The following is a 15,697-nucleotide window of genomic DNA, read 5'->3' on the forward strand; positions in this document are numbered from 1 at the left end:
CATACGTGAAAAATGTGATGTTGAATATTACATGTAACCGTGGGAAAGCTTATAGTAATTTAGTAGCCAAACCAAGTGTGAACAAAGTTATTTAGGGTTGCTATTTGTGAATGTAAGTGGATTGTTTTTTTATATTAAGGTCGTTAATTTAATTTGTTATTTTTATTTGGGTAAAACTTTTAAATCTAAAACACTTGTGAAATTCGATAGTTTCTGTGATTTTAATATGATTTTGATTATTTTAACAAAAGCCTTTGAAATTCTTTTTTACGTGTATCACACGGGGTAAATCATTCTAATTTTCAGATCAAATTCCATCCCTGTTCTTTATGGTTTTTTAAGCTAAAGGTTAAACCTATAGTCACCTCTGAAAGACAAAGACAACTTGACAAACAAAAAAAAGAAACATTAAACAAGGGGGTCTGGAGGTGCTCCTCTACATACCTATCCCCAACTTCCTTTGTGATTTTTTCTCGTTCCTTCTTTGGTTTTAAAGGTTTAACCGCATCCTCAAGAATGATAAGGTTGGATGGGGTGCCATCTACCCCATCATCCTATAATTGGGCTAATTTTCCCTATGTTATTAACATGACTAAAACACCAATACCAAAGACCCCTTAACTCATTCTTTTAAACTTTCCCTCAAAATTATAAAGTATTTGCAGGGTGTCTTCCTAGGTTATTTATGTCCTCTCTAGAGCTTGAGAGGATATGGTTTTAATAAGCCAATAAGTTTCAAGAATCTTGCAAAAAATTGTTTCCTAAGATTGAATGAATAGGGTGAAAGACTTATCACTCTACCTCTTCAAGGATATGGTCATCCATCAATTTATTCCTCCATTCTTCCACACCCTTCTCCAACTACTCCATATTTATTTTAGCCCTTTCCCAACACTAGTTGTAGCAAAAACTATTTTCCTCCTAGGCATCTCTAATAGCTTGGGAAAGATGATAGGGATGTGTAAAGGAAGAGACTTAGCCTACCCCAAAATTATTCTTCCACCTCTTCCCGTGGTCTATCCAACGCTCCTTTTCATTTAGTTCTTAAAATTAGAAACCCTCTTAGTAACAACACCCCAACTGTGCACTCCCTCTACCACGATCTAGAATGGGAAAAATGACCAAAACAATGAATGCAACCTCCACAACATTGGGCTTGCTCAGACTAGAGCCCTGGCCAATGAGAGGCCTTTTCTTTGCAAGGCCTTTTTCATGCTAAAAAAAGTAGAAATATTAGAGAACTCATAAAGAATGCAACATATAAGGAATTCAAAGGAAAAGTAGGTCCATAAACAACCATAAAACTAACAGAAAATGAAGAGACAATGTACTCTCATGAACCTACCAACCCACTGAAGAGAGATCTCCCTCCAAGTACTTTAAAGTCATCATACACATTAGTCAATCAAGACCCCCCAGCTAGCTATCAAGTCTTCCCTTAAGTACAACCATCCTTAACCTTTTGTTCTAACGATCTCAACTTATAACTCTCGTAGAAAACGTTAGTTGGGGAGGTGTTTGCACTCCTTCCCATCATTTCGTTTCACATTAAGACATAGTGTTGCAACATCCCTCTACCATAGTGATTATGGGTTTGTATTAGCACACATGAAGGAAACAAAGTGACACACCAAAGGAACCACATCCCCTCCACCACCACGAACACCACATCTAGGTGGGAGATGCCTCGATCATCTATTCTTTTGAAATCCTATTGAAGCTAGTGGGGGACATCCTCCATTTTCACTAGACATTGATTTAGATCAAACTGAAAGCCCTCTTCATTTTCTATTAGTCTTCCAAGGCATTACATACATATGTATAATGGTTAAGAACAATTTCTTTCTCGTAAGGTGTCACATGTTCAAATATAGAAGGGGCTAGTGTATGTACACCTCCATAAACATTAATAGCCAAATCATTGCATGGAGGTAGGTCCCTTGTCCCACAAGCAAACGGGTATCATATAGAAATTTGGTGCTTTTCTTAGTCGCGACATTATATATATATATATATATATATATATATATATATATATATATATATATATATATATATATATATATATATATATATATATATATATATATATATATTATCTTAAAATAGATTTAAATAACAATCATTCATATTTGTAAGCATGTCATTTTAAAACATATAATTAATAAACATAAGTTTCATGAATATAATTGTTGAGAAATCTAGCGGCGACAAGTGAAGGTGATTTCTCTTGCAATGATAACTCTTTGTGATGTGATTTTACTTCTCTTAATTAGCTTCTTATTTCACTTGATTATTATTAGTGTTTTCTTCAAAAAACAACTAAAAAATCATAAATAATAATGAGACAAAGGACATAATATATAGGCGACCATCCACGGCCAAACCTCTCCAACCTTGAGAGGAAAACCCACAAATTTATTCTTCTTATAGAATCTTCAATTTGACAAATTCCAATACCTAGACCCCTCATTAAGAACTTTCTCCGAGACCAATTCAACTTGTCTCAAATCAAGATTAACCATTTATTGATTCAGCTACACTTTCCTCTTTAACTTTAGCCTTTGCTTCTGCAATACTAATATCTAATTCTCGGCCTCCTTGAATGCAACTCTCAACCTTCTTAAATGGACTATAGTTTTCACACATGTGGCATACTTTAGGGTAATATCAATCCTTTTATTCCTTCGCTTGAATAGATTTAGTCTTCTTGTGATCTCGAATTGAAAGATAGATCAATTCCTTGTATTAATGCGACTTCCTAAAGGTCTGCAATTCGGCCTTTCTGCAACAAGTGGATTCCCTAATATTTCCTCGCATGTGTGATAGATTCAAGCCATAAAATAGATGAAAACCTTTGAATTCTTCTTCTTGAGATTATCTCTTCCTTTGCTGCCCTATTTCAGACACCTCTTCCTTCTTAGATTGAACTTATGATGAATGAATGAATGCATCCTTAAGTGAGGTTGAGTCCTCGTATATAGAGACTCCTTCTTCATGCTTTGAGACCGAATTGAAGTTGTCTCTAGGGTGACATGATATTTGAGAAATCTGACTTATGTTTTTCTCTTATGACTTGGTCTTGGAGAGTTCTTTGACTAGACTTTGACTCAAATAAATTTTTCTTTCAATATGTAACATGCCCAAATGGGTCTTTTCATACATGACAATGACTCTAATGACTTGATGACTCAATGACAAATCCTAAGAGCTCTAAATGGGAGCTTGACCTAAAAATAAACTTTCTTGAGCATGAAACCTATGCCTCAAGATCAACAATAATAAATTTATTTTTCTCATTACATCAAATCATAATTAAATATGTCATTATGAAGACAAAACCTAGTTACATATTTCAACACTCCCTCATAACTAGGGATGTACTCATAATCTAGACAAGGTGCTTGGACATTATTAATCTAAATAATCCTCATAAGAAGAGTCAGATTGGTAACCCATCTGCAGAGCATCATATCATCCAACATTCTCACAAAGTAAACCCTTGACTAACAACTCTATCTCTCCATAAGATCAGAGCACAATGCTAGCAAGACCAATGATTTATAGACACCTTCAGTATTGTCTCTCCAGGAGCATACCCTACCCGGGTGTTCACAGGGTATGTCCCTCTAAGACTATTCTTATCTTCGATTCGTAGTCCTCAAAGAATATCAATCCTCTACAACTACTCATATCTTAGATTCCCTACCACATCCTTAAATAGTATCAGATGTCATATGCTTACCCAATCCTCCATTATCTGCTTCCCAAGTGAAGACAAGAATGATTTGTCTATCTCTCCCTCTCAACTAGGAAGGATATACCCATTCTAATGAAGGAATGTACCCATTCCTATAAAAAGAATGTACCAAAGCTCCCTCTTAAGCAGGGACTTTCTTCTAGTTTTTTACTAAATTAAAATATTTCTTCAAGTCACTCTCTTAACTAAGGACCTATTTATAGCAGAAACACTTTCATCATTGGTGGAGATCATGGCATATTCAACTTCTTCTAGTTCTCCTCCATTCGATGTCATGAAGTTCATCTTTAACTTTATGGAGCCTTCATCTTTGGGACTTCATCGTAGGGCATCGTCCATCCATCACTTTCCTTCTCAAATCAGGGTAGTCATATTTTTCTTCCTTTTATTGGAGAGTGATCCATTAGACCATATCTGGCTTTTCCTCATACAACTACCTTTTCCACATCATTAATCCTTCATTATGTTTCATCCTTCCACATGAGTATCAATTGTAGATGACATTCACACTTCTGTTTAGGTAGTCCTGTATTAGCGCATCTAGATATTATTCAAAAATTAGAAATGAACATCAAATAAAAAATTACCTTTTGTGATGGCCTTTCATCATGACATCTTCTTTTTGCAATATCAACATCCTGCATTCATATTAAAACATCTCCAAGATATTCATTTTTCAAGGGTCTTCTGCCTTTTCAGATTTTTCCAAGGTCCTGATATCTTTCCCATAGATATACCATAGTCAGTTCTTCTAGTCATTGGATGTTGATTTCCTTCTCCATAGTTGCATCTTTCATGATCTCTTCTTTTCTTTATTCACATATTGTTTCCTAAGAACTCCCAATCATAGTTCCTTCATCTTTGTCAACCACCTCATATTTCATATGAGGACATATTATGTTGATTTCATCTAGACAATATGTGACCCATGCCTTCATGCATCCTTCCAAAGGAGGAGATTCCTTTCTCTTGATCATGCTCACAAGGTAGAGAATTTATCCATGCAATATGAAACTATATGACATGACTCAATTTTATTAAATACAAGCATACATACCTCATCTATTCATTTTTGTCACCCAGAATTCCTTCGAAAACTTCCTTAATTGAAAGACCTTCAATCACCTTGACCTACTTAACTTCTTTTAACATCACACCATCATCCTATGAATCCCATACAAGGTGGAATTTTCAGAGAGACTTTTTCTTTTCCCAAGAGATGAATCTTTCAATTAAGATTCCATTAGAGGATCCTGATTACCCTCATTTTGCAAATGCTTCCTCCTAATTATGTATGATGATATCTTTACTAGATGTCGTTTTTCTATCCATAAGTACCACGTATGCTTCTAATGAGGTTATCAAGAGCTACTTCCTTCTAATAATGACTACCATAGACTTTAGTTATATCTAAATCTTCCCATAAAAATCTCATGAGCTCTTGCTTTCAACCATATGCTATTATGATTCCATCCCTTAAATTATGCATCTCGTCATAGTGTTTTTCTTCTTGAATGCCCAGGTGGAGGCTTCCTTCACCCTCCTCTCCATACAAATTCCTTCTTCCATCATGTTTACTATAACAAAGGTTCAACCCATCCATATTTACTTCTTGTACCTGCAATATTTATTGACAAGCATCCCAAGCAAAGTATACAATACCAAAACATGATGCCAATATTTTTAGGGTTTACATGCAATCAAGAGGTCATACTATGGATTCTAAGGTTCAAACCCTAGATTAAATTATATTCCATCTTTATGTCATGCTAGGGTTCATTATTTTCCCTAGAATACTAATAGACCCTAGAATCATATCTTCAACCCAAAATATCTTAAAATATACCATACATACCTTATGGTTACTTACCTTTGACAAGATGACTTGCAATTTCAGATGCCATCTTCATTAATATGATTTCGGGTGAGAGATATTCTTCATTGTACTCATTTGTTGCTTCTTCCAAGTATATGTTTTCCACAGACCTTGTATTGGTGTCCTTACGCAAAATTGACAACTATAAGTATATCAATGTTTCTCTCTATTTTCTTGACGAATAGTTGCTTCAGGTTTGTTTCCTCAACTCTTTCCAACTTCTTTACAGTGAATAAATCCTTTTCAGAGAATATATATGTGATTGGTGACTTCATTGCATGAACTCGGTCACCACCAGATTTGAACTTGTAAGAAGAGTATAGTAGTTATGTCATAAGGACACATCTTTGAAGATGAGATCTATGCTATCACAGAGATAGAGAGATCTATACTTCAAAACTTTTAGCAATTTTGAATTCTTGACAGAGATCAACCATATGTATGACTTGTAGGGTGATATGATCTCAGAATCTCATATCTGAGGTTGATGAAGTTTTAATTTCATGTAAAATACATATAATTCAGACTCTCACTCCTTCTTGTAATGAACTTTTGGTCTTCAAAAGATATTGATGGTAAACTTCTTTTTCTTCAAGGTCTCGGTCTGCAACTTAACTTATTTTGACTCCAAAGTTTGGATCTAGAGCTTGAATTTAATTCAGTGCTATTTATGTGGTGGATTCTTTAGATCTCCATAAGTGAGAGGAATTATAACCCAAAAAATTAGTCTTGATCTCTTCGGTCTCTCTTTTCCTTAAGGTGATGATGGAGCGAGGTTACCAAGAATGTTTCGAGTGAAGAGACCTTCTTTAAGCAATCTAAGGTTTTGATACTTCCTTCAAGATGATGATGTAATCTTTGTCCTCGAAATATCTTGGATATGAGAGGATCTTCTTGATGCTTTGATGCCTTGGATATTTTGCCAAAACCTTGTCATTTGTTGAGCTTCCCTTTCTTGACTTATTACCTTAGCTCTGATACCATGTTGAGAAATCTAAGGGAAGAAAGTGAAGGTGATTTCTTTTGCAATGATAATTGTCTGTGATGTGATTTCACTTTTCTTAATTAACATGTTCTGTTCACTTGATATTATTAGTATTTTCTTCATCAAACAGCTACCAAATCATAAAGAATAATGAGAAAAAGGACACAATATATAGGCGATCATCTAAGGCCAAAACCTCTGCAATCTTGAGAGGAAAATCCACATAATTCTTCTTCTTATAGAATCTTCAATTTGACAAATTCCAAGACCTAGACCTTTGAAAAGGAAATTTCTCCAAGACCAATTCAACTTGCCTCAAATCAAAGTTTACCCTTTATTGATTCAAATACACTTTCCTCTTTAAATTTAGCCTTTTCTGCTACAATACTAATATGAAATTCTCGACCTCCTTGACTGCAACTCTCAACCTTCTTAAATGGACTGTAGTATTCGCACATGTGGCATACTTTTAGGGTAATCTCAATCCTTTTACTCCTTTGCTTAAATACAGTTATTCTTCTTGTGATACCGGCTTAAAAGATAGAACAATTCCTTGTATCGATTCGACTTACTAAAGGTTTGCAATTCGGCCTTTCTACAATAGGTGGATGCCCTAATATTTCCTCGCATGTGTGACAGATTCAAGCCCTAAAATAGATGCAAAACTTTGACTTCTTCTTCTTGAGATTGTCTCTTCCTTTGCTACCCTATTTAAGTCATCTCTTCCTTCTTAGATAGAACTTATGATGAATGAATGAATGCCTCCTTAAGTGAGGCTGAGTCCTCCTATATATGGAATCCTTATCCATTCTTTGAAGTCGACTTGAAGTTGTCTCTAGACCGACTTGATATTTGAGAAATTTGACTTGTGTTTTTCTCTTATGACTTGGTCTTCGAGAGTTCTTTTACTAGACTTTGACTAAAATGATTTTTTCTTTCCATATGTAACATGATAAAATGGGTTTTTCATACGTGACAATGACTCTAATGACTTGATAACTCAATGAAAAATCCTAAGAGCTTCGAATGGGAGGTTGACCTAAAAATAAAATCTCTTGAGCATGAAACCCATGCCTCAAGATAAACAATAATAAATTTATTTTTCTTATTACATCAAATCATAATTACAACTTTCTTTATGAAGACCGAACCTAGTTACATATTTCAACAATAATTAGAAATAAAAATATTTCTTTCTATAGAGATTTGAAATAAATATAAAATATAAATAATAACTATAAGTTAAGATTAATTTTACCATATAAATTAAGATTATATATATATATATATATATATATATATATATATATATATATATATATATATATATATATATATATATATATATATATATAGACATAAAAGAAACGTGGGAGAGGGCCCAACACCCTTACTATATATAGAGAGGAAAGGACAAAAATAACCACATAAACCAAAGAAACTTTATAGCCTAAGAGGAATCACTCGACACTGCATCCACCCTTATCAGGACCTGGTGAGCAACGAGATATTTTACCACTAGAAGGAGAAGTACCAGGGGCATGAGTTCCATTTGGATTGCCTTCTATAGCGGAAGATGAGACCTTAACAGAAAAAACCTGATCCAAGAGAAGGATAATTTCCTCCTTTAAATCATCCAAGGTTTCTTTCATTTCCACATGATGAGTGAGAATCTATGCCTTCATAAACAACTGGAAAGAGCTACTCTACCACTCCATAATGTCCTCAAGTCTGCTAATTGAGGCCATCAACACCTGTGCACCATTAACCACCATTAACCACCATTTTAATCACATCTGTGATTTCCACACAATCTTATTGGTGCGTCATCCTGAAGAGAAGATAAGAACTAAAAAAGTAAAAAATTGAAGATTAACAATACATACGACCAAGAGCTTCAACCAATTTCCAGCGAGGTAGACAAAAGGCTAAAGACATTGTTATAAAGAGATGGCTCGAAGCCTAGAATGAACCAACCTACATTAAAAGGAATAAAGTCTTCATTGTTGAGCCACTAACATTGAATAACTACGATCTTGGGATATTATGAGTAAGGTGAAATGAATAACGCCTCTATGGATGTGCCCTCACCTCCTTACAACGTTGAATTTGAAATTGATCAGAAAGATCCTCCATTAAGTGGAAAAGACTAGAGTTATAGAGGAGCTCTTTGGAATGTGTCCACCTATACCTTCTCATTAAATACTTGATACCCCTGTTGTGATTCTAATACTAGAGAGAGAGAGAGAGAGAAATAATCTAGCGAGGAAGATCTCAGTGACCCACTTCGTTAGACACCTGTGACAATAGTCGGGAGACATTTCGATGTATCATAGCATTGAAACTTAACATGTCATGGAATTGGGATGTGTCTCTTCCTTTGATTATAACTGAACTCTCCTGGGTCACCATATACCCTTTTTTTGCTAAAGTGTCAGCCTATGAATTCAAATGACGAAGGATGTGAAAAAAGTTTACCCCGTCAAAATTTGACATTAGGGAAAGAATTCTTTGGCTAGTAGCCATTGACTCCTTAGAAATTGTTGACTTGGCCTTTGTGAATTGGAAAATAACAAGCATCGAATCCCCAAAAACATTATGTTTTGATATTTTGAGTTCCATTGTGATTTCAAGACCTTTGCATAAGGCCAAGAACTTTTCTTGGTGGCTGGTTGCTCTTCTAATACCCAAGGCAAATTGATGCACCATTTTTCCATCAGGGCCAAATAAGATCCCTCTTGCTCTAGCCTCCCCCATAAATGAAAATAATAAAGATATAAAAATTTAAAACTTACAATAAATTCTTTTTATTATATATATATATATATATATATATATATATATATAGATATATATATATAATCATAATCAATGCTCTACATATTACACAAAAAAATAAAAGCTTGATCTGATTCTTTAACTTGTCCTGACGATGAACCACATTGGTTGGTTCAAAACGCGTCGACAAATGAAATATAATGTGATTTACGCTGAAAAATCTCTCGTGCACTTGATATGGATCACAAAAGCCTCAATTCAACAAATATAAAATATGTCAACAAAAAATTGTGAAACACACACACAGACATATATATATATATATATATATATATATATATATATATATATATATATATATATATTTCACATTTTTCTAACATATTTTATATTTTTTAATGTAATATGTAGAGCATTGATTATGATTATATGTGTGTGTGTGTGTGTGTTATTAAGGTTTTAATAGAATTATATCTATATATATATATGCTTGTGAAATGTATCTGCATATTAACCAAATTAATTATCGTAGAATATGTTTATTCCAAGGTTGTGCATATGTGTGCATTTAGATATGCATTATAACATGTTGGTAATTCCTAGAAAAGGGAAAATTTTAGAGCAAAGGTTGTTGAGCGTTATCTAGCATAGAAATCGAGCTTCAAAGGTAGGAGTGAGATAGCAGTGGTTGGGGTATCTTACAGTGCCACATGTACAATGCTTCAAATATAATTCTAAATTTTTTATCTGAGTGACTTCTATGTGTCTCCCCAAATTCCTAAAAGGTACAAGAAAGGAAGATATAAAAAAATTAACAAGATGAGCCATTTAAAATATATTTTAGGATTGTTCACAAACCCTAAATTCCATAAGGTATAACTCTAAAAGTATAATGAACAAAATTATGAAAATCGAACAAGATGTTCCTCGAGATTCATCCTTAATATGGTATAAGTTGCACTATATGATTCCTCCCAGAAAATTTTTATTGTGAAAATTCCAAAATGACTGAGATGCCACCTCGATGTCATTCAAATTTCAAGGTCTCAAACCTCATAGAAAAATGTTATACCAAAATTGTTGAACTGACCTGTTTGAGATTGATTTCAGTAGCATTCAAGAACCCTAAATTCCTCAGAGAATATATTTGCAAATATATCGAATCAAGATCCAAAATTTTAACTAGATATTGCTCAAATCAAGATCCAAGTTTCACCATATAAAACCTCCTAGAAAAAAAAATATAGAAAAATGCCACGGTGACCTATTTGAAATAGAAAAATCATAGGATCATGAGCTCTAATATCAAATGTTATGAACCTTCCACCTTAAAACTAATAATAAACCAATAAGAACAATATTCTTCGAGGGGGGAATATCCTTTTATAATGAATACAATGTACACGACAATATTTGATGATTCTAAGACTAGGTCGCGGCTATCCTTTGTGTGTGTGAGAGAGAGAGAGAGAGAGAGTGAGAGAGAGAAATGATACAATTATAATAAAATGTGACGATGAGAGGTTGTAGCCTACATACCAATACAAATGTAATCAACCAATATTTAGGGTTGAATAAGGGATTTTAGGGTTAACATGTGGCTTGTATAGGGCTTAACATTCTCATATCTTTCTCTTATTTTTATAGAATTTTTAGTAGTGCCACTTGGATCCTCATGCAAAATAAATATTTTCTTTAATTTAAAAAATTTTACTATTCACCCATCCATGTGTCATAATTTATCAACACTCTTATAATATTTTTTTTCTTATTTTACTATAAAAGGGATAAGATCTCTCACGCACATGTTCTTCCCTATTTCTATTCTTATTTATCCCTTGATTTGAAATTAGACTCCCTATTTTGGTGCTTAATTGTTTAATCAACTAGCGATATTAGGTAGGTATCACATTGTTATACCCAAGTAGCCGCTACTATTTCTCAATTAAACATTATTTGTAGATTTTGACTTATGCCTTATTCACATGGAGATTCTCTCACAAATTTATTTTTCCCTAATTTTAAATTAGTCCTTTTTAATTTCATGCACACTAATCCTTTCTTACTGTAAATATGTATTACCTATTTTGTTTGTCCTATTTTCAAAATTAGAGTTCATTCCTCTCCCATATTTTAGGACATGTTAAATGTTTTAAGGGTTTAATTTATTATTAGCATTTTCCAATGTGCAAGGGTGATTTGAAGGAATTTTTCGTTTATGTTTACCTCAGGAAGTGTAACCTTATTTCCCAATCCCCAAACCTTAACATTTCAATTTATATTCAATTCAACTATCATGCTTATCTGTATCATTCATTTTAATGTTCCAATTTATCAACAGAGCCATTAATTTCTTTCAATTTCATGATTTCAAGGGTGCAAAGTCGGTTGTTACCTTTATGAACTTCCTCATGAAGTTCCAAGGGTGCCACAATGCTTTCCTTTTATACATTTGTGACTAAAAGAGGGGAACACGAGCATGGAAATCGATTTCACTATTAACTCCTAAGTCACCCTTTGTTTTGAGACTAGTGGTGCTAAGGATCAAGGACTTTTCATTGATGTGTGTCCATCAATAAAGTCTTGTGAGTGGCCGAATTTGTGTTCAACCCTCACAACATCATGAACTTCAAAGAAAAGGTGTATCGACACCCTCCAGCCCACGTAATGGTAGGAGTGCTAGAGGGTGGAATCAGGGTTGTTTTCCCACCTCTCCCATGAAAGTCCAATCTACTTCATACAACCCCATCACTCATGACTGAGTCATTCAAGCAAGCACCTAACCTATGCCTACAAAACACTAACATGTCATCAAAAATCATAATATTATATATAAATCATAAATCAAATTTTACCATTAATAGTACTCAAACAACCCAAAGCAAAATCATTGACTCAACATGCGCATATGCGCTAAGGTGGTCTCCTTCCACTCTCAAACAACTATTAGTAGCATTTGATCACAAAGTTAGGAATAAAAATACATAGACATGATATAACGTCATCGAAATCATCAATAAACACATATACCATAATAATCAACATAGTCGATCAAAATTAAAATATGTACATCACAAGTCCTCATCACATGAAATAACAAGAGTCGAATTATCAATTCTGATTTCCTCAAGGAATAATGCATATGTCAAAAATGTTGTATTAAATTCAGGATAATATAAATCTTAGGTCAACTAGAGTGGGGCACTAAAAAATCCTAATTTTGCACCCTTATTCTTTATGTTTCAATTAATGAAACATCAAACATATCAAATTTACTATCTAGGAAAAGTGAAGAAGAATGCATTATATCCATTAACCTTGATTTCATTAAGATATATGGGAAATAAATTAACAATTTCAAGTATGAACATCCTTATTTAATTTAATACTTAAATTCTTGGGATACTAGGGGTTGAGACTATGGTGAAACCCCAATATCCATGATTAGTTATGTGTTCAAGTCCCTAAGATATGAAACTTTTATTCTATTCAAATCATCTAGGAGAGAAGTGAATGGATAAAGGAGAAAATCTTGATAACCTTATGATCATAGGAAATATTGATTACGTTTGTGAAATTTGGATATATTGTAATGGATTTGGGTGAAGAACACATCATAAAACCCAAAATTTATTATATCTATCACATGGGAATTTGATTAATATTATCTGTAAATGAATGGCAAAACTCATGCAAGGAAAGCAATGGACTTGAATTCCTTTATGGTGGAATGAATAAGTTCAAATCTGATGGAGAGGCATGTACTAACTATTTCATAAGGGTGGAAATCAATGAATATGAAGTTATTACGAAAAATCCTATTGGATTGAGAAAAATATTGGATTGAGAAAAATATTTACAACCCGTGATCTATTTTAAGGTCAATACAATGGTCACCATGCTAAGAGACATTAGGATCCAAAAATTGAATCAAAATGAGAAAACAAAGAGTGAATAATAGTTCCAATCATGTTGGGTGTTAGGTTTTGATCAATCATCACCTACCATATGCAGAGAATGCATATCACTAGGAGAATATCCACGATGTTTTACTTCAAAGAAAAATTGCAACAATTAAAGGGGAAAATTTTGACATTCAATTATTTATGAAGGAGAGATATCTATAGCTAACAAGTTGAGGAAAAAGATAATAATTGCACATATTATTGAAATTAGTGTATCAATAGACATTCAAGCCTAATATATTAACATTGATGATAGAACATCTCATTGATAAATATTTAATTTTCCGCCATAAAGTTCAACTATTTTATATGACCGATAAAATTAATGACCTCTCTGATGGATATCTAGAGGTGTTGAATGAAATATTTAAAGGTAGGGTAGATTATAATGGCTATATATTCCACTGAGAAGTAAACAATAACTATATTGTATTCGATATGACTCTTGAGGTGATAACAAAATGTTATGATTGATTGTATGGGGATGGAAGGAAAAGAAAATTAAAAATAAACTCTTATTTTCTAAAATGACAAGGTATGGGCATAATTTAGTATGAATGGCTTTCATGAAAATATAAGATGAATGAACAACAAAATGTATGGCTATCCCCATGAACTATTAGAGTTCCTAAAAGCTTATATATATATATACACATTTGTTGATGAAAGTGTTTGATCTTTATGGTAAGGGAAAGCTTGGATATTAGTTTTGGTTGTTGGGTTCATCTTCTAAAAGTGTATGTAAACACTAATTATTTTTGGTTGGGATTAACATATCCTTTTATTTTATTCATGTTTTACATGAGATATAAAATATTGATTCATCCCCTATTTTGAATTATTTAAGTGACCGACTAGATTTATGACTTACTTGACTTGTACAACTTACTTATTGACTTATGAAACTTGTGCGCAAAGGTTTTATGAAATTCTGAATACATGTTGATATATCCTCTATATAGAAGGAAAGAGGAGTGTCCTAAGATAGGATGAAAACCCTCGAATCAATTCAAATGAGTGAATTAAAAAAAGGGCATACTCTACCATTTTTTGAGTGATACGTGGGATATAAGATCTCTTGATATATTTGAGTAGGACATTTGGGGGGGAATTAGACACAAGGACATGAGAATATATTCCCCCTTTTGATGTCATATGGGGAGAGGGAGATGGAAAAATGGGGCTTTACTCATTTATCCATTTCATACCATGCAAAAAATGAACATGTACTACATCCTTTGGATGGGGCGGAGAAAAGGGTTAAAGGATGAAAGCTATAATTCTTTTCTATTAGTAAGATTATGAAAAAATTAGTTATCTAAATATCAAGGGAAAATTCACCTTAATAGATCCCAAGTAAGAACTTTCATGGAGTTTTGGTGTAACTTACTAAAATTTTAAAACAAAGTCGTATAATTTTTTGTAGATGGAGGTAATATGTTACAGTAATATGATCTATAGTGATATAATTTGTGTAATTCTTGTAGAATATATGTTGTCAACGTAAATTATAGCAATCCATGTAACAAAGAGAAGGTAATATTTGTGCATAACAAGAAACATTAACTTATTAAAAAAATATTTGTTATCTATTATAATTTTAGATGCTTAATGGGATTTCTAAATTTATGATGAAATTGATTTTATTTTTCCATTACTCTATGTTACATCAAAATTGATTTCAAATGATGGATTTATGAAAAAATTGAAGAAAGTTCATCCATGAACTCGTTGAATCCCATTGTGATAAATGAGTTCCACATTAGATTTTACTTTCAAATAAAAATTTTTAAAGTATTTTTCAGTTTGGAATCCAAAGATAAAAATGTCAATCTTGTCCTTGATCTTATATAAGTTATGACGCTAAACAATGTTGAGATCACTGAGAAAGCTAAAGAAAATGTTTGTAATATTTATGGAATTATCGTATGTGAGATGGCTTGAAAGGTCCAATGTTTCGGGTATACACTTGACCTATCATTAATGACTAAAGAAGCTTTCGTGAGTGAAGTGACCACCCAAAATGTCAAACATTTCAATCCATCTCACATCTAATAATTCCAAAAATATTATAAACATTACAAATAACTATAGAAGTTTATCCTCTCAAAATCTTAAACAAATTCACTAAAAGGAATGTTATTGTGAGATAAATATTGTATTCTAATTTGATCTTATAGTAAATCATATTGTAATTTCATTTTCTCTTAATTAAAAAATGATTAGAATTAGTTACTAAATATTTATTTGAAAATTATCATAACCACATATCCATTTTTTTGATATTTTGGAGGTCTCGGATGTCATTTTTTTGATATTTTTGAGGTCTCGGG

This window comes from Pinus tabuliformis, chromosome 6 (assembly GCF_031772625.1).
Source record: "Pinus tabuliformis cultivar Carrire ecotype Pingquan chromosome 6, CPIR1, whole genome shotgun sequence".
NCBI lineage: Eukaryota > Viridiplantae > Streptophyta > Pinopsida > Pinales > Pinaceae > Pinus > Pinus tabuliformis.